This window comes from Moschus berezovskii, chromosome 4 (genome assembly GCF_049115385.1).
Source record: "Moschus berezovskii isolate FMDL1 chromosome 4, NW_MosBer_1.0, whole genome shotgun sequence".
Lineage (NCBI taxonomy): Eukaryota > Metazoa > Chordata > Mammalia > Artiodactyla > Moschidae > Moschus > Moschus berezovskii.
In genome coordinates, this window is record NC_142463.1 from 11,598,503 (window position 1) to 11,618,686 (window position 20,184).

A 20,184-nucleotide genomic window follows, 5' to 3' on the forward strand; every position below is an offset into this window, starting at 1 on the left:
CCAACAGCAGTATATTCCCTCCCGCTGCAGATATTAATTCGGGGGTTTATAGAAAAATCCATACGCTGTGAGTTACCCAGGGCGGCGGTCACAGGGAGAGGCACAAAATCAATAGTGAGAGATTGTTCTATTTCATGGCTTCTGTAAACGGGGATGGCTGGGCCACTGCAGGGTAGGTGCAGGCAGGCGAAGGTCAGTGCGCTGCCTGGCCCTGTGTGGCCAGCGTCTCTGGCTGCCAGCCCCGGGAGGTTCATTTCAGCGCCTGCTGGGGCTGATTTGTATTCTCCCTCGGCGCTGTCAAAGGGCTCGGTAAATATTTATTAACACTCCTCTGCAGGCGAGAGTGCCTTCTTGGCTGCAGCTCCTGGGGCATCAGACTGTAGCAGCGGTGCTCCATGCCACACCCCAGGGCTTGCCTGTGTTAAGGGAGCCCCAGGCAGACCAGTAAACGAGGTCCCCACCCAGGAATGGAGCAGTGGCTTCATCTTCACGGACGGCTGGTGAGGTTTCAAACGAAGTGAAAGCTATAGCTACCCCACCTGCTGGCACCCTCCACCCTCCTCTGCTCCCTTCCTTCCCACAGGTGGGCCCACTTGATTTCATTTGCAGTCTCCGTCCTACTTTTGGCCACATCTAGAATTAGAGGTTCTAGAGCAGTGCTTGCTGGCTGATAGAAACAGAATGTGAGCCACACATGCCAGCCTCATATATAATTTAAAGTTTTCTAGTAGCCACATTAAAAAGGTAAAAAAAAAGAAAAAGAGGTGAAATTAGGTTTGATAATATCTTTTTTTAACCTAAATGGCATCATTTCAATATGTAATCAAAATTAAAAATTATTCATGAGACATTTAAAAATCTTTCCATCACGCCAGGTCTTTGAAATTGGGTGTGTACTTTATAATTGGAGCACGTCTAAACCCAGACTAATCACAGTTCAAGTGCTTGACAGTCACATGCCCTCACTGTATTGGACATCTCAGTGTCTGGAACTCATGTCTCCACCCAGTACCAGCACAGGGCCAAGCCCAGGGTGGCATCAGGGACTGAACAGGTGGTGTGGAGGTCATTAGTGTTGCCCATCAAATGTTTCCATTCTCTTAGGCACAGGATAGGATTGTTACTTGTCCAGCGCCTGAGGGTGGAGGTGAACGCATGACTCACTTTGACCAGTAACGCTGAGTGGACGTGTGATTCTGGGGAGAAGCTTTAACAAGCCAGGCTGGAAGTCACTGTGCTCTTTTCCTCTGCCAGGGACCAGCAACGCTCCAGACGGTGGCTGCTCTGCCAACCCGAGTGAGAGGTCAGTAACCCAGATGGTCTGTGATGAACCCGTGGGTTTAAGAAGAGTTAGATCTTGTTCAGTTCAGTTCAGTTCAGTTCAGTCGCTCAGTCGTGTCCGACTCTTTGCGACCCCATGAATCACAGCACGCCAGGCCTCCCTGTCCATCACCAACTCCCGGAGTTCACTCAAACTCATGTCCATCGAGTCGGTGATGCCATCCAGCCATCTCATTCTCTGTCGTCCCCGTCTCCTCCTGCCCCCAATCCCTCCCAGCATCAGAGTCTTTTCCAGTGAGTCAACTCTTCGCATGAGGTGGCCAAAGTATTAGAGTTTCCCTGAAATCCTGGGGTTGTTTGTTGCTGCAGTGCATCGTGGTTGATCCTCGCTGGCACAGACGGGGTGGTAGTACTCCATTGCTCCATCATTCAGTGATATTGAATGAGTGCCTCCTGTGGCCATGAGCCTGGAGATGCCAGCAGATAAAGATCTTCCACCCAGGGTACCTCCACTGTAGTAGGGACCCACACATTAAACAATGGCTTCCTCAATGATGTGTCTAAATGGAATTGTGATGAGTGATCTGAGGAAGAGTGTGAAGAGCCGTGAGAGCACCTTGCAGGGGAATCAGGAAGGCTCCTTGGAGCAAGAGATGCTTGAGCTGGGTGTACAGGATGCGGGGGTGCGGGGCGGGGATTAGGGAGGTAAATGTTTGCAGCGGAAGCACATTGGTGACTGTGGGAAGAGCATGTGTGAGGGCCCTGGGGTGGAAAACATGTCAGGGAGAATCCTAGTCTCCTGTCTTCATGTTTCCAGGAGGAGATGTCTCCTCCAGGGAGAGAAATCTTGTTCTTCTATCCCCTTGCTCCTCCCTGGCGCTCCCTGAGGGAAAAGGAGAGACTCATGTCATCGGTGAGTTTAAGAGAGTGACTTTGCTCGATTCTGCCCTTTTTTCTCACCAGGCTCCCATGGGAGTCTGAGCCTGAACATAGAAAGAAAGAGAGAGCTATTTATTTTTCCCTCATGCCTCAGTGGTGTGTTCAAGGAGCTGGCCTAGTGTTGAAGGGCAGGCCTAGTGTTGAGGGTGGAGGGATGGGCAGCGGGAAGCCACGGGGATGGGGAGAACAGCCAATCCGAGAGTGATGTTAGGAGGTGGACTCAGCAGGATCTGGTGGTGGACTGGGAGGAGGTAAGGGAGGTAAGGGACAGAGGGGAGTACACAACGCTCAGGTTCCTTGGCATCTTGGCCTTGCTCCCAAATAGCACACTTCTGAGAACCTGGGCCCTGCTTTGTTCCTTGGGTAGTCTCAGAATGCTTCTTAACACAGCCTATGGGCAGATGGTTGCTGGACTGTTGCTCTTAGCTGTGTCAGACTTGCTTCTGAGGCTGGTGTACAGGGTGGGTGTCAGGTACCTATCTTGATGTATACTGGGTGTTGATACTAACAAATGAGGAGACCACAGAGTGGCTCTTGAACTGCAGCGATTGTGCTAAAGCTCAACCACTTTTTGCCTAGTGGGGTTCCAGCCCTTCTCACTAATGACCACTGTTTGCTGAGACCCCAGATGAGTGCACCCCTGGAAAAGACATTTCTCTCCCTGGAACCGTAAGGGGATGGGACTTCCTCTAGCCCTTTAGCTACTTCCCAACCAAAGTCATGCTGGGACTTGGTGGGGGTCTGGGTGGCCAGCACATGCATGAAAGAATGGCCGAGGCCAGGCTAAAAGCTCAGTACCGCCAGGAGCTATTTGTAATGTCCCTTCTGGAAGCAGCCCCTGTCCCATCACTGAGGAGGGGAGGGTGCTTCAATGGTGGGCTCCTGCCCCATGGAAACACTCCCAGCCTGTGGACGTGGCTATGATGATTCTGAGTAGCCTTAGCAATCCCTGAGATAGCTGACACTGAAGTGCCATGGATGTGCCCAGTGACTACAGTCATGTGACTGTGCAGAGCACCCAAGGAAACTTGCAAAAGAGAAGGTTTGGAGAGAGGGGGTTGGAAATGGTTTTCACTCTCTTTACCTTTATTGTTTGGGGCAAGGGCAGCTATCATTTATCACAACTTGGGGTTCCAGGGAGAGGCACTTCCTTTGGAACAACGCTTAGGACCTAACTTTGCATTTGCTCAACCTCTGATCCCTTTGGGAAGAGGACGAACTCCTCTGATTGGTGGTTTGGGCAAAGGCCCTGAGCATGCTTGGCTCAGCTATTGAAGAATCCGCCTGCAATGCGGGAGACCTGGGTTTGATTCCTGGGTTGGGAAGATCCCTTGGAGAAGGGAAAGGTTACCCACTCCAGTATTCTGTCCTAGAGAATTCTGTGGACTGTATAGTCCATGCGGTTGCAAAGAGTTGGACATGACTTTTGAGCGACATTCACATCAGCTAACTGCACTGAGCATGCTCAGCTCAGGCCCCTCCTCCCTGGGTTTTGCTTGCCTGCAGAGAGGTTTCCCCATCTCCTTCCCTCCTGTGGTGGGGTGGGCTTTGCCCACAGAGGCAGGTCAGCAGTCAAGGGGAGGAAGTTCAGTGTAAGGATCTCATCTTGACAGGACCACATGACTCATATCTAAACCACATTCTCATATGTACTAAGGCTTTTACTCTAATCTCCACTTGTCTAATTCTGGTGGGAAAAGAAGGATGCTATTTATTGGGTTTTTCTAAGCGTGAATAGTGTCCAAAAAATGTCTTGTCAAAAATTGGGAAGCACATGGATAATTTTCTTTAATAAGTCAGGGATTTTTTCAAAACATTTGGCTTCAGATCCAGTGCCCCCTGGGCCTTGTCCTTGACATTTCACTGAATGCTGGGGCTACCTGGACCGCATTACAGTCTGACTCAGCATAATAAAAAATGCCTGAGTGGGATCGGGCCAGACCAGTCACTCAGCCAGCAGGGTGCCAGTCTGGCACCATGTGACCATGTGCCATGTGACCTGGGCCAAGGCCCCCACAAAAAAGTGTGGTGTGTAGGCTTTGGCGTCACAGAGACCTGCAGCTCGAGTGTGGGGTTGCCACTTACTCTGTGATCTTAGGAAAATCAGTTGACCTATCTGAGCCTCAGGTTCCTCATCTATCAAATGAGAGAAACAAGAGCTTCTTCTTCAAGGAGTCCCGACATGCATTTTGTAGTGCAGGGCAAGCTGCATGATGGGTAATGACCTTCACCACTGGCACCAGGGGGTCAGAGGGACAGAGGTCACCCAGAGACGTGGGCTGAAGACAATCCCAGAAGCTCAGAAATGGACGGCCTCCTCCTCTCCGGTCCTTTCTCTTTCTCATCTGCTTAATATCCTTTCAAAAACCCACCCTACCGCCCACCAGAGAGACACAGTGTGCGCCGTGAATAGTGTTCACCCTCCATACTCAATGTGTTGGGCTAATTTCGCGCCAGCATGTCTTAGCATTTTGACACCACCAGATCGAGTTTCTTTATTTCGTTGCAGAATTGTGGGTTTGTCTCATAAAGTGTTTACTGGGTATGTAAAATATAATCACAGCTTTATGAATAAGAACTAGATTATTTTAATGATTGCAGGTAATTTAAAACTTAAGGGCAATCACATTTCCCACCACCTTACAGCGCTTTAAAAGCACGAGTGAGCGGTTCTGCAGAGCCGTGGTCTCGCACGTCTGCTCCGCTCCTCAGCAACATCCCTGTTCCAACCTGGTGTTACAGTTTTCTGATTATTGTAATTGATGACATTAGGAATGAGGAATCCGCGCAGAATAATACAGGCGCCTGTCATGCCAGAGTGGTTTTATTCATTGTTAAAGAAGTTCATAAAGTTGAAAGCAAGCATCTACATGGGCTAGAGCAGCACCAGGCATATTTCAGTCCTTTCTTAATTTGTAAATAAAATGATTAATCCCTGAAGGCTGCTTCAGCTGGGAAATTGAAATAAACCCAGTATGCCCTCCTCCCTCCTGCTCTGTGCCTCTGGGAGTTACACGTGGTCACCTCGTCTAAGCAGAAACCCCTGCCCAGCTGCAGGGCCCCTGCTTGTCTCTCTCCTGAGGTCTCCATCCTTCCAATTTACTTGTGCTTCACTGCACACCTCTCTCAGGACACCCTCTCCCCAGTTTGGTTGCAGAGATAGCATCTTTTGGGTCCCACCATTGATAACAGACACAGGGATCTGGAAGCTCTCAAACCCAGACCCTTGATTTAGGGGGCAACTATAGTTTCTTCGGATTTCTGCTGTCCATGTTGTAATTAAATAGAATAACCATCACTTATGAAAGTTACAATGTGCAGGTGTGGAGTTCTATGGCGCGTGAATTATTCAATGTAGTGGCTCACCTCGCATTGAAGATTTTATTTTTCCCATTTTATAGACAAGGACACTGCGATTCTGAGAAGCTAAATTATCTGGCTAAGGAAGTACATTTTAGTTGGTGGCGGGGACAAGAGTCAAACCCAGGTGTGGCTCTTTGCTCTAAAGTGGCCTTTCCTTAGAGAATTGAGGGAGGAAGAAAGGAGGGCTGAGCGTGGGGGAACGTGTGGGTGCCGGGTGTGGGGAGGCCAGGGTTTGGAAACAGTCCTGACTCACAGCTTCGGTTTTTCTGAGAACTTGGAGGCAGGTCTTTGAGCAGGAGAGAAGGAGTTAGTTAAGTGGTGGACTGGAGGCTTTTGGAGAGAGAGCAGAGGAATTTTGAAATATGAAGAGAGGGGAAGGTGGGAGAGTTTATTGACCAGAAGCACTTAGAAGGAATTGAGGACTTTGATGAAGGGTATGCCTGGGGATGAGGAGACTCCAGGCACATGGCTGTGGGTGACCTTCAGCCACGCCCAGCAGCCACGGAGACAGAACAGGGTGGGGGCTCGTGGGTGGTGGTGAGGAGAGGTGTGCGGTCACCATTTGTTTCTCAACACCAGGGTGGCAGGAGTGCGTGTGACACATGGATCCAACCCGCTGACCCCAGGGGACCACACTCAGGCAGCCGCCACCCCCTCTCTCCCCCTCCTGGGTCCACCCAGAGCCATGTTCTGTGGGGTGACTCTGCGGATCCCCAGCTCGGGGATACGGTAAAGACAGGACAATTTTCCTCTCATTCCTGCTAATTTGCTGCTTCTGCTTAAGCTCGTAAAAAGTTTCCTAGCAAAACCATTCTGGCCTGAGTTCCTGCTGGAGCCCGCTGAGCTGCTGTAATTAAGCTTTGATTAGCTGGCTATAAATTTCCGTTCGGAAGTCAGCATTGCCCTTGAAGGCCTCAGCAGAGCACTTGGTGCATGTGTGCCCCAGAACTTGGGTCAAGTTTTCCAGCATCGGTGGTCAGTGAGCGGCCGCTCAGGGATGGAGGCTGGGAGTGTCCTGCTCAGGCTGGCATGGGGATGCGCAGGAAAGAGCCCCAGGCTGGCCTGGCCCCTCCAGAAGTGGGACAGAGGTAGGCCAAGGGTCTGGAAACAGAAGCCGTAGGTAGACACAGCCCCTCCGGAGGGCTCTCCCTGGCCTCCGTTTTAGAACTCCAAACAATAGGTCCCAGCTGCATATATTTTTCTATCATCACAAGCTTGTTGCAAAGTTGGTTTTATGGATGCACTAAACCTGCCTTTTAAATTATCGTCAAGTGTAATAAAACAGAAGAAAATCGTCAGTTTTCCTGTGAATGTGAGTAAAGTGAAAGTTAGTTACATATCGGCCTGGGAGCTGCCGTCCAGCTGTGTCTGTGATCAGAAATAAGCCTGAAAGCTTTGTGGGAACAGCTGTTTTCCGATGGAATGACCAGGCTTAGATATTTTTCTGAGGTGGTGAAGAGGTGGTGAGTGGGGGCCCTGCATATGTAAACTCACCCAGAGGCCAATGAGGAGGGAACGAGCGGTGCAGAATGTGTCCCCACCAAGGTGCTCACCTTGCAGCCTGAATCCTGGCCCAGCAACTTCCAGTGAGGAGCCAAGGTGGTCTAAGATGATCTGGATTGTGTAATGGGGACCCGGCAGTGGGGAACTCTGAGTGCTTAGCCACTAGCTCTCAAAAAACTACAACACAACGTAACACACCCTGATATGTCGTGTTTGCCAGGTAACCTGATGCAAATACTTCCAGTTTCCAAGTACAATATGACATCACTGGAAATTTGGTATTTCCAGATTCAGTAGATAAAAATAATCTCTGGGTCATAGATAATAACCAAGACCAGATGGGTTTTGGGGCTTCCCTGATGGCTCATTGGTAAAGAATTCACCTGCAGGGCTGTAGGAGATGAAGGAGATTGGAGTTCGATCTCTGGTTGGGGAAGACCTCCTGGAGGAGAAAATGGCAACCTGCTCCACTATTCTTGCCTGGAGAATCCCAGGGACAGAGGAACCTGGTGGGCTACAGTCCATGGGATAGCACAGAGTCGGACATGACTGAGCACGCACGCGCACACGACGGGTTTTGAACATTTATTACACTTGTTTGTCGTAGAGTTTATTTGTTTGTACATTTGCATCATTTAATTTTTAACAGTGCCAGTGTTTATCAGCCAGCTTGAAAATTCTTGAAAAATTACCAATCAGTCCTTGAGAGCTGGTTTGAGCCTGAGCCAGCATCCCACTGGGAACAGGTCTGGGTGGTCTTGCTGGGTGGCAAGGTCTACAGAAGCAGGGCCACCTCTATTTTGTTCACTGCTGAATCTTTGCCACTGAGCTCAGCGTTTAGGACTCAGTAAATGTTTCTAGAATTTATGAATAACAGGTGGCAGGAAATGTTCCTTGCAATGCTTTTTCCTGTGGCATGACTGATTCAAAGCCAAATAGCTGTTGCCTCCTACCACCCAAGCTGCTGGGGACCCCAAAGCCATCCCCTCTACTGTCCCCTCACCCACATCCTTAGCTGGAGTCTGCTAGCTAATGCTGAGAAAAGGGAGTGGCCTTTAGAGCCAGACCATCTGGGCTCAGATCCTGGCTCCAGCTTCTCCTTGCTGTGTGACCTTGAGCAGATTATTTAAATCCCCCCACCCCAGACACATCAGATAAGTAGAAACAATCTCTTCCTCCTTCAGCAAGTATTTATTGAGCACCTACGAGGCACCGGGCAGTGTCGTAAATGCCACAGACACAGGGGACAGAGCGTGAAAGAAGGCACACGTGCACATTTAACAAGCATTTCGGAAGCGTCATGCATTGCGATGCGTGCTGCGAGGGAAGAGGAAATGGCTGATGAGAGAGGAGGACAGCAAGCCTGATGCAGGGATGGGCAGAGGGCCGCTAACGGAGAGAGGCCGTGTAGGTTGGAGGGATTTGTCCAATGGCCAAGGGGAGAAAGAACGTTTCAGGCACAGGGATTAACCAAGACCCAGATGGGAAAGAGCCCTTGGGAGGCCTAAAGGGTTGAGCACGTGCCTGGCATACAGTAGGAGCTCAGTAAATGTGCCTTTCACCCCCCTAGCCCCTCTGATTCTCTGTGAATCTGAGGTGGCAGGATAGCAGTTGCCCTGGATGAGAGGCACCAACCAGTGGTTGGGCACCAGTTGGAAGGACCGGGGAAGTAGGCTGTCCCTGTGGGACAGGTGGTTGTTGTTCAGTCCCTAAGTGTGTCCGACTCTTTGTGAACCCATGTAATGCATTGTGCCAGGCTTCCCTGTCCTTCGCTATCTCCTGGAGTTTGCTCAGACTCATGTCCATCGAGTTGCTGATGCCATCCAACCATCTCATCCCCTGCCGCCCCCTTTTCCTCCTGCTCTCAATCTTTCCCAGCATCGGGGTCTTTTTCAATGAGTCAGCTCTTTGCATCAGCTGTTGGTAAGGGCATTCAAATGGTTCTGTGGTCTCTGGACCCAGGACATGTGCACAGCCTGTTTGCTTTTACCCTGTGGACCCCCAGATCGAGCGACAGATCCCAGCTCCTTCTGCTTTGGCCTGGAGTCAAATTCCTTGTAGTAACTTCTGGTTTGTATTTTCTGTCTTGACCCCATGCTCTGAATTTGCTTGCTTTCATTTCCTCTTCCCTTGATGTTTGTTTAATGCATCTATTGTTTTAAGATGCCTTGGATTCTTGACTTGAATATGGTAGGGAAAATTAGGGAAGGAAGGTGGGAAGAAGAGAGGAGGAGAGGAGAAGAAAAGGGAGAGAGATTGAGAAGTGGAGACACAGGGAAAGAGAGAGTTTATTGTAATTCAGCTCAGGAACTGTCCAAGAAAGCCAAATTTCTGGACCACATGGGCAGCTTCCTTGATCACTGACTGCAGGTAAAGCCTTTTCTGGGAACTGGGGATGCTAGGCAGAACAGAAAGAGAAGAGTTCCCGGATGCTTAGATCTTACATTCTATGTTCATGGTATCCTGAAGACACCACCAGGGTGTGGTAAGGAGGGGGTCTGTGCTGCCCCTGGATCCACAGGACCATGCAGCCTCAGCCAAGCTGGCTGAGCATTCCTGGACCAGCAGCAGATTCTTGAGCAGACTGTCTGTTCCTGGTGTCAGGGGAGGGTGGGTGAGGCAGAGGCTGGAGCAGCCTAGGTCGGGCGTGATTACCTATGTAGCTCCGTCCACACCTGCCTCATGCCCCCTAAACCCACTTCTAGTATCTTGCCTTCTGAGGTTCACTTCCCAACTCTGATCTCCTCCTGCTCACTTCTCCCTGAAACATTTGGACTTTGGGTGCTGATTTCCATGCACTCACTTTTTATCTAATTTCCATTATGACATCTAGGAGAAGTACTGTTATTTCTTTCATATTATGTCTGGAAAAGTTGAGGTTCAGAGAGGTCAAGAAACTTGTCCAAGAACACACAGCTGGAAGATGGTAGAGTCAGGATTTAACCAGCCAATGTGGTCCAACACATTCTTAACTTCACTCTCAACTAGCTCCTCTCATTTGAGCCTCAGTTTCCCCAGCTATTGAAGAGGGATAATGACAGTATCAATCTCACGCCTGGCGTGGTGGTAACTGTGGAATTTCTCTGGGGCCCTTGAAGTGCCAGGAAATCGGCGTGATACTCTCTTGGCCCCCGAGGCCAGGCCTGAGCCTGGTTGCCTCTGGGTCCTCAGGGTCCCTGCGCAGGGAGCCTGCCTGGAACACACCATTCACATCTCTCACTGCCTCCCCTGGTTTTCTTTCAAGAGCTGCTCTGCGCCTGGACGATGCTCCTTGTGAAATGTTGGTCTCTGGCGCCGAGGAGCAGGGCTGCCTACAGAATGAGAGGCTCAGCTCACTAATCTCCACTGTGCCAAACAGCTTTGTGTGCTCCTGGCACCTCGGTGCACAGAAATGCTCTTTAAGTGGCAGATGCCCCTGACATCTCCCCTGTGCCAGTGGGGCACCAGGAGTGCTTGAAGCCAACACCGCTGGGTGCCCTGAAACTCAGAGGCTGCCTCCTTGGTCCTGGGAAATGCAAACGTTTAGGGCAGAGATCTCGAGGTGGGGTGCAGTCAGGTGCTAGATCAGATAGGGGTCTGGCTGACCAACCGACATCTCTGGACACCGAAAGACCCCACCTTGCTAAGATTCTTCTTCCATCCTCTTCTAATCCAGTGCCTGATAGCCGCCCCCCCCCCCCCATAGTGCCTTTACTGTGAAGGACTTAGCTCCTGAAGGCAAGTAAGAGCACAAATGTGGTACCAGAAAGTGATGTGATTAGCAAAGCAGGACCTGACTTCTTTTGGGTCCTCCCAGGACCTAGAATGCCCTGAGTCCCATTGAGAGAGGCATTATGGCAGGAGAACACTGATTTTGAGTCAGAGGTAACTGAGGCAAAACCTGACTCTGCTTCTTACCAGGTAATGACCTTGGGGCAGAGTCTGAACATTGGCCTCACCTCCAAGATGGAGCTTGCCGTGGAATCCATCTCAAAGAGCACTGGGAGGATGAAATAGGAGAGGAAGTGCACATCTAGGGCTTAGCACAGTGCCTGCCTCCAGCTAAGTGGCCAATGACGAAGGGAGACTCTGAAGACCCCTGGTCCAGGGCCCCCAAGTTCTCTCCTGCCTGCCTGCAGGGCCCCTCAGCCAGGGCAGGTCTCCTGTCTGTCTCTGCTCATTTCTCTTGGTTCTAACCCTGGCTCAGACCAAACCTTCCCAGTGGGACAGACTTCCCTTGTTGTTCCAGCCCTTTTCTGAGCTTGCCGGTTGTCCCTGCTCCTGCCTCGACGTTTCTCACCTGTACTTCCTCTGTCTTGGGTTTAGCTCAACTCTGTATCCAATCTCCTTACTTTTGTCCATCAGCTTCAGACTCAGTGGGCTTCTCTGGTGGCTTAGATGGTAAAAAAATTTTGCCTGCAACGTGGGAGACCCAGGTTTGATCCCCAAGTTGGGAAGATGCCCAGCAGAAGGGGATGGCTACCCACTCCAGTATTCTTGCTTGGAGAATTTCATGGACAGAGGAGCCTGGTGGGCTACAGTCCATAGGGTCAGAAAGAGTTGGACAACTGAGTGACTTTCACTTCACTTCAGATCTGGCGCTGGCTTCTCAGCATCTCCTAGTGTTAGCATCTCCCACCACCTGGGAGTGTGAAATTCACATTCCACCTGCTTGAGACCTGGGAACTTTGGCTTCTGGTTTTCTTAGATGGGGTTCTTGAGCCTCAGACCTAGAGAGCACTCCCTCCCTGAGATCATCAGTCTCAACCCCCTCATTGTGTAGAGGGGGCAAGTGCCCGGACAGGGGAGGGATGTTCCCCAGGCCCTGCAAAGTGCTGGGGATGGGGTGGGAGCCTCTGCCTCCTCTATTGAAGTCAGGAGGCGTAGCTCCAGGGTTGGACAGGGAAGATACCTGCGGGGGTCCCAGAACTCCTGGAGGAACTTCCCAGGGAAGTAAGGGCTCCGTTGACTCTTCAGGGGTGCTATGTGCAATAACTCGCTTTCCTGGTGATCTAAGAAGCTCTGCCTTCATTATCCCAGTTAACCTCCAAGGAAATAAATATATTTCACTCCTTTGACATGGTTTTTGTGCTGTTTTGCTTTTACGATCATTCCCTTTTAAGTACATTTAGTTTTAAGCTCCTCAAATCCTGTTTAAGTACATAGGGATAAGGCGTCCGTGAATGAAGCAATAAATAGAGAAATAGGAAAGGCTGGGAGTTCGCTCTTCTTCCCTGCTTTGCCTCCCCCATCTCCCTAAAGCTCAACCTAAATGCCCTGACCAAATGGCACACCAGCTCTGGGACAGTGGCCCCAGGCAAGGGATCAAAGTTCACCAGAGGCCACATAACTCAGTGTCTGTGCAGGAGCCCAGTCTGGCTGCTCAGCTGGGGTGAGACCCAGGTCATGATCAGCTCTAGGCCACCTGAGACTACCTTAGATCTCATTTTTTGGCCTTCCATTTTATGTCTGTCTTGGTCAGACTCTCTAGAAGCAGAGCTTGAGATAGGGACTTGAGAACCCATGATGTGTTGAGAAGATGCTCTCCAGAGAGCAGCAGGATAAGATAGGGAGGGGCAAGCTCATGGTCTCAGCAGGAATCTAGTTTCACACAGAGTCAGTCCCATCTTAAGGAAACAAGGAGGTCTTTTGTACATCCACATTGCAGGTCTTAGGCTGTAAGCTGACCCAGGTGCCAGGAAATGGGAAACCTAACCTCAGTGATAAGGTGGCACTTGAGAAGGGGACAGCTGGGAGCCATTAGCAGTCAACACTCACAGAGGAATGGGGGCACCATCCAGGCGAAGGCAGTCTGGGTGAAGAACACGCTACAGTGGCCCAGCATCTCCAGAATGGGCCTCTGTTTCCCTCTCACTGAGCTTCCACTCACCCCTGATGGAGGTCTTGCTGTGGGCCAAGCCCTATGCTGAGCACATTGCATCCATCTCACTGCAGTTTTATGAGGAGCTCACAAGGCAAGGCTTTTGAGCACTCGTTTTCCAAGGAGACACAGAGAGGTTGAGCAATAACTCCAAGGATGCACAGCTGCCTGGTAATGGGACCAGGAGTCAGATCTAATTTCCAGAGACCACACCGGCCCTGTGTTCTGGTCCCTGATGTCAGGCCTGCTGGATTCCACTTGGGGGATCTTCGTGTTCTCCTGCAGCCCAGAAGCTCAGCTTCTTTCAAGCAGTTTCCCCTCTGGGCTGCTGATGCCACTTCACACATGATCTGCTCACTTCTGGCTTCTGGTTCCCTGCCCTTCACGCCAGGCAGCCTCACATATCTGCCAGCCTTCCTATCTCCACTCTCTTCAGTGGCCCGAGTTCTGCCAGGAACTGGAAATATCTGACTTGCCCACAAATGACATCTCACTGGGGAGGGATCTGGTTCCGCCACCACTGTCTCTGCTGACACCTCCATCAACATAGATCTTCCTAAAGACAACAGACATTTATCCCTGACAGTCAGAGGCACGGCCGTAATCAGATGCTGGAGGCCTGAGTCGGGGTTGTCAACAAATTGACGAAGGCTCTTCAGTCAGCAGAAGAGGGGCTGGGGAGAGGGTCAGGGAGGACTTCAGAAAGAGCCCTTCCTCTACAAGAATCACCTCCCCTGGGCCAAGGCTGGCCTTTAGCCGGAGGGGCACAGGGTGGCCTGCCGCACACATGACAGAAATTAAAGGGGGAAGAAGAAAATCTTGGGGAGTAGAGCGGGCTCTGGGTCTAGGAAAACAGACTTGGATCCAGATGCAGGAGAGGGAGAATATCAGTTAAGGATGATGGAAGAAGTTACTGGGACTCACTGGTGTCCAGTTCTTTTCTCCATCTGGGGTACGTGGGAGACACACTCCAACTGCTGCTGGCAGTTAGGCTGAGTATAGGTCTGGCTGGTCTTGTCTATGAAACATGAAAAGGATGAAAGTGTTGTGTCTGACTCTTTGTGACCCCATGGACTGTAGCCTGCCAGGCTCCTCTGTCCATGGAATTCTCTAGGCAAAGATAGTGCAGTGGGTAGCCAGTCCCTTCTTCAGGGGATCTTCCCGACCCAGGGATCGAACCTGGGTCTCCCACATCACAGGTAGATTCTTCACCATCTGAACTACCAGGGCTGTTGAATGGACATCATACCATTCTTCTAGGCAGAGGCAGTAAAAAGCACTCATGATGCTTCAGTCCATTTATTTCTTTGTTGAGGTGATTACAGAGAAGGCCTCCTGTTGAGATGCTGGAGCCACATGATAGAAGCAGCCTGGACCACCAATTTTCACAGTGGAGGACAATGGTTGCCAGATGGTTGCCAGATCCACGGAGAAACAGAACTGTATTAAACCATGAAGATGTGGGGATGTTGGTTGTAGCCTAACCTAGCCTGGAGAATCCCGGGGACGGGGGAGCCTGGTGGGCTGCCATCTATGGGCACAGAGTCGGACATGACTGAAGTGACTTAGCAGCAGCAGCAACCTAGCTTAGCCTGACTAACTGCAGTTTCTTATTCACCTACTGTGGGTCAAGTATTGTGGTAAGTGCTTTATACGTATAATCTCAGGAAATCTTTGCAGCCCTACTTCCAGGCAGGGCCTATTATTAACTGTATTTTACAGGTGAGGAAACTGAGGTGAAGAGGGATTAAGTAATTTCCACAAGTTATCACACAGCTAGTAGGTGGCAGAGCTGAAAGGCAAGCCCAGGTCAGTCTGATTCCAGAGCTGGGATTCTTAACACACAAATTCCAGAAAGGCCACCTTAGTTTTTCTGTCCTTATTAGGATCTAGGCACCAGGGTGTAGTAGGACCCAGGGGAGCATTTGAAAGCTGTCTCCAGAGACTCAGGTATTGGTGGAATTCCTGAGCAGAGTCAGTCAAGGACCACAAGCCCACTCTGCTCCCATGGAGCTCACAGTCTGATGGGGACCACTGTGGAGGTGAGAATGAATGGGGTGTGTGTGTGTGTGTGTGTGTGTGTGTGCATGCACGTGCATACATGTGCGCTTGAGTGTCATTGAGGGTGAGATGGAATGGGTTTGATGAGAAGCCTGGCCTGGCTCAGAGAGGACAGTGTGCCGAGCCCCTGAGCCCCTACCGGGGAGAAAGGAAGGTACTGGGTTTACTAGGGGCTATGAGTCTGCCCTCTATCCATCACCCCTTCCCAAGGGAACCCAGGCCTCCCTGACCTGTGTAGGAGACAGACCTGTGTCCGTACACCTCGTCCTGTGTCTCATGCTATGTGCGTGTGTGTGCGCTGAGTAGCTATAGAGTGGGGCTAATAACACCAGGAAGCAGAGTGATGAGCCCATTTGTGGACTGTGTTCCTATCTCCACTCCCAGAAGGCAGTGAGCAGTAACATTAGGCTCCATTCTGGCTTTTGTGGAGTCATGAACTGAGTCCTGAGCTTAATGGGATGGCACATAGAACAGAAAGTCGCCGACAGATGTGGGTTCAAATCCAGCTTTTACCACTTGTCCCCAAATGACCTTGAACACGTTGCTTTACTTCCAAATGTCAGGATCTTCATCTGATAAATAAGAACAATCACATTTCCCTTGAAGGCCACATGTGAGGACTGAACGGCAGTAAGTTTCTCTCCCTCCTTCCCCTCCCACACTTTCAGAAATGCTTCCTCCAGTGGCCCCTGGATGATAGAGGCCAGGCTACTGGGCCTCTGGCTGGGGAACTCTCCTGGGATCCTTCTCCAGACCCACAGAGGAGGCCTGCCTGAGAGGGTTGCCTGGGGTCCAGCCATGGGTGGTCCTGCCTTCATCCAGAAAGGAAAGATCAGCTTAGACCTAAAACTCCCCCAACTTCTCCCAGCAGCGTGTCCCCAGAGGGAGTTTGCAGGCGGAGTAATGTATGGCTCCATTTTTAGATGCTGCCGAATTCCATTTGCCGGAGATCTGTGTTTTATTGCCGTATCAGTGTTTCTAAATTGCACTATATTTTCTTAGCTTGATGGGAATTTACAGCATCCGGATTGCAGCGAAATTGGGCTCTCCCCACGGGCTTGGAAATCACGGGGGTCGATTGCCATGGCTGTTGCCTCCCCCTCGGATTGTTTCTGCTAATTATTCATATTAAGAAGGATCCCAATCTGAGAAAGGACACCCAGGAGGCCTAATGGCAAGACGTTTGCAAAGCCTGGGAGGTCTGTGGTTGTTCCCTGTGGAGAACTGTGCCGCCCAGGACGAGGCAGGAGGGCTGTGGAGTGGGGTGCTGAGGCAGAGATGAATTCCAGGCTGGGGCACAGCCAGCCGCAGGCCTGGTGTGTCCGGGGGGAGCACTAGACATTAGGTTGACAACCACAGTAACAGGAGCAATAAAGTGGCACTTCTGAATATCCCTTTAGCGGCCTCAAAGTACGTTCACATCTTCCTAATTCTCCTTCGGGGAAAGGAGGATGGGGACCATCAATCCCACTTGGCAGATGAGGAAACTGAGGGTCAAGGATAACAAAGCATAGGGCAGAGCCGGGATTAGACCCCAGGACCGTCTGGCTCCAACCTGGTGTTTACGCCCTTCCCTGACGCACTTTCAGGGTTTTGGGTTCCTCTCCATTTCCACACTGCAGACCTGGCAGGGGTACTCTTATTTGCAGAGTCCTTGCTGTGTGACAGGCACTGAGTTGAAGGTTCCTGGTGTCATCTCGTCTAACCATCTGAGAGGTGACTATGGAGTCTCAGAATATTAAGCCACCGTTGCAAGGTCACACAGCGACTCCTAAGTGGCAAAGTTGAGATTCAGCCCCAGGAATATCTAATTCCAAAGCCCGTTCTCAGCCACCTTGCTCCACTGCTCCCAGGGACACCAGCAAATCCAACTCCTGCTGACGCAGGAATGAGGGGTCCGACTGTGGAGTGGGCTCCTGGTGCATTCTGGGAGTTAGATGGTGCCAGTTCTGGCGCTGCCATCCAGTAGGCTGCAAATTGCATGGGGAAAGCCAGCATGCTCAGACTGCAGCTGCATTTGAAATTCACAGTTTCCCCAGCTCCAGCCTCCCAGGAGACTGCAGTCCCACCCAGGGCCTTGGCTAGAGAGAGAAGGCAGTCAGGAGGACCCAACTGGGGACCGCAGGAAGTTCTGGCCTGTCCCCCTGGCAGGTCCTGGCAGTTTATCTCACTTGGCAGTGATCCTCTGTCTAAAAGCACGTCCGACGTTTTTGCAATAAAGTTAATGGACTTCTCCATCTTAGAGCAGCTGAATTCTCTTGGAGCAGATGCTGAGGGTTATGAATGTTCTAATTAGGAAGCTGCCTTTGGCATTGAGGGAGGGAGGGGAGGCTTTGTGACGTTGTGTGCCCCACAAAGACCCCCTGCTAAACTATTTTTCCTGAGCTTGCCAGAACAAACCTGCCACGGAAGAGAAGAGATCTGTTCCTCTCTGCCCCTACCTCCCACTTCCCCTCTGTCACCAACCTTGCTTCCAGAAGGGACCATGGCTCCCAAGGATGGGCCACCATCAGCTTTAGTGTTGCAATCAAATAAAGCTTACACCCAAGTTAATCTGACACATTTATTGATGTGCATAATTGTTATTGGACTGCACTGCAATTAGGCATAAATGGTAGGTCGTTCCTTTGAGCGGCTGTAATTAGTAATTCTCATTTTTGGCCCAATCGAGTTTGGATTTTTTTTGTCTATAAGCAGGAAAGTTCCCCAGTGTCTCTAAACACCATCGAGTATTGACTGCTTTCTGATTCACTCATTCATTTAGTTATTCACTCACTTATCAAATCTATGATGTGAAGGTCCCAGCTAAAAAGCCTCATTCTGATACGGCTAATTGGGGGTGAGTTATCCTACTTCTCTTGGCCTCAGTTTTCACATCTGTAAAATGGGGACAATAGCTCCTAACTCATAGGGTTATGGTGAGAATTCTGTAAAATGAGATATGTAAAGTGCTGAACACTGTCCCAGGTCTGGAGTTGTCGCTCAGGTAGTTCGAATGTGTTATTATTATTGTTGTTGTTGTTATTATTTTATTATTAATGACAGCTTCTCCTGGAAAAGAAAGAGCTGAGCACTAACAGCTCTTAACCTCTGGTCCTCAGATGAGAGAGTGATTCTGAGTGCAGGGGGCACCTTTCCCTTAGATTTTGTGGGGGACTGGAAGTCAAGAGGGCACAGAGCCAGTGACATTTGGGTTACGGCAACTGCTGTGACCTTATTCCCTCCACACCCACTTCAGGTGAGTGGGGCTGAGAAAATTCTGACTTTTCTCATCATTTCATTGATGCCCAACTCTTGGGAAATATGGGCTGAGTTAGACTACCTCATAGAGGGAAGTGTCCACATAGTTCAGAAGGCTCTTATTGAAGGCTTGACCTGCTCTTGTGCCTGAACATGCCTTACTAGACTTGAGAGAGTTTCCAAGACTAAATTAGGCAGAAGGAGGGGAGGAGGCTGGTTCTTATGGTACACTAAAAGGGAAAGTTTGGGGCCAGAGGGACTGGACAGAGGATGGGCACTCTCAAGGGAATTTCTCCCCACTTCCGGGAGCCTCTGGACTCACCGGGAAGAACGTGAGCTTGGCCAGCACACTTCAAGCTGGGAGAAAATGTGTGAGGGAGGGGCAAAGAGTCAGGAGACAGTAAGCTACTGTGGGATCCTTGAGCTGGGGAGGCAGACAGCCCTGGAGTGTGGGCACGTTATTTGGCTTCTTTGAGCCTTGGGCCTTTTGTCTCTAAAACGGGGTCACAGCGGATGCTGTCACTGTCTTACACGCATCTCCTGCCCTTACCACGTCTGCACAATTATTGGTTGTGCACAATTACCACCCAATTATCGGTTGCCACCACCTGCACTGCTTTCCCTGAGACTTTATCCTGCCCCAGAGCCTACCTTACACCTCATGCCAGAAATGTGTGCGATTGCCAGCCTCCAGAGACCAACCTAGACCAGGTGGGTGTGTACATCGCCCAGCTCTCTTCTCCTTGAATGGGAAACTGAGTTGCTTATTATACGCTGTTCCCAGAGGTCCTAGAGGGTTGGAGCCCCAGTCGCTTCCCATCTTTTCCCTTGCATCCTTCTGGGTACTGGCAACTCTGTCTTCAAGGAGTCCCAGCTATTGAGGAAATGGGGACAGAGGCCTGGGTCAGGCTGAGCTGACACTGAAGTCTTTGGAAATAAAGGACCAGGGCTCTCCCAGGACAGAGGCAGGACCTGGGGGCTTGTTTGGCAGGAAGTCGTGTGTTCCAGGGTGGGGCAGCTGCTCCGGAAGCCATCTCCACAGAGCCTCCTCATCCCAGATCCAGTCTGGAGGCTGAGGCAGGCAATAAATCCCCTCGGTGGAGCTGGTCCCAGCATGGGCCACCCTGCAGAAAGGCTTCATCAGCGGCCTCATTTGCATAAGATAATGAAACCGCAGTAAAAATAGTAAAAGAAAAAATGGCCTGGCAACTTTGTTTCCATAATGACAGATGCTTCTTAAACACTCAGCTTCTGTTTCCCAAGGAAGTGCCATCAAGACCCCGGGGGAGCTGCGTGCCCTGGCCCCAGCCTGATTCTTGGAATGGCAACCTGCAGCCCCAGGAGTGCCTGGTCCCTGAACTCTTCCTGTTCACTTCAGCTGGACCTGGGGCTGCGGCAGATGTGGGAGAAGGGGAACTGACAGAAGAGCAGAGAAGGACGCTCACGTGCAGTGAGCCTTATGCTCACACTTACCATGTGCTTTCATGGGAGCTTTTTCTTTCATTCCTGCATGAGCTCCCTGAGGCAGTCAAAATGGGCATTCCCACTGCATAGGAGAGAAGCTAAGGTTTGTGAATGGTCCAAGATCACCTGCTCAAATTATGGTGGCAGAAGGGCCTTGAAGCTTGTCCCTGATTCTGGACATGAGTGATTGCTGGCCCTTGCCATGGGAGATGTCAGGAGGGAGGGTGTTTCCCTGACCTGGAGGATGGTAGGGACCTATAGGAGGTGAAAGCCAGCTCGAGGGGTCTCAGACCTCTGTGTTCTGGGCAGGGTGAAATGACCAGAGTCACAGGGAAGGGAGCCCTTGACACTGAGGGTATAGTTATCTGGGATGGGACTTCCTCAGACCTAGAGGCCCAAATGGGGCCTAACCAGAACCTGCTCCAGAACCATCTTGGCCTATCAACTCCAAGACACCAGGGCTTCCTGACAAC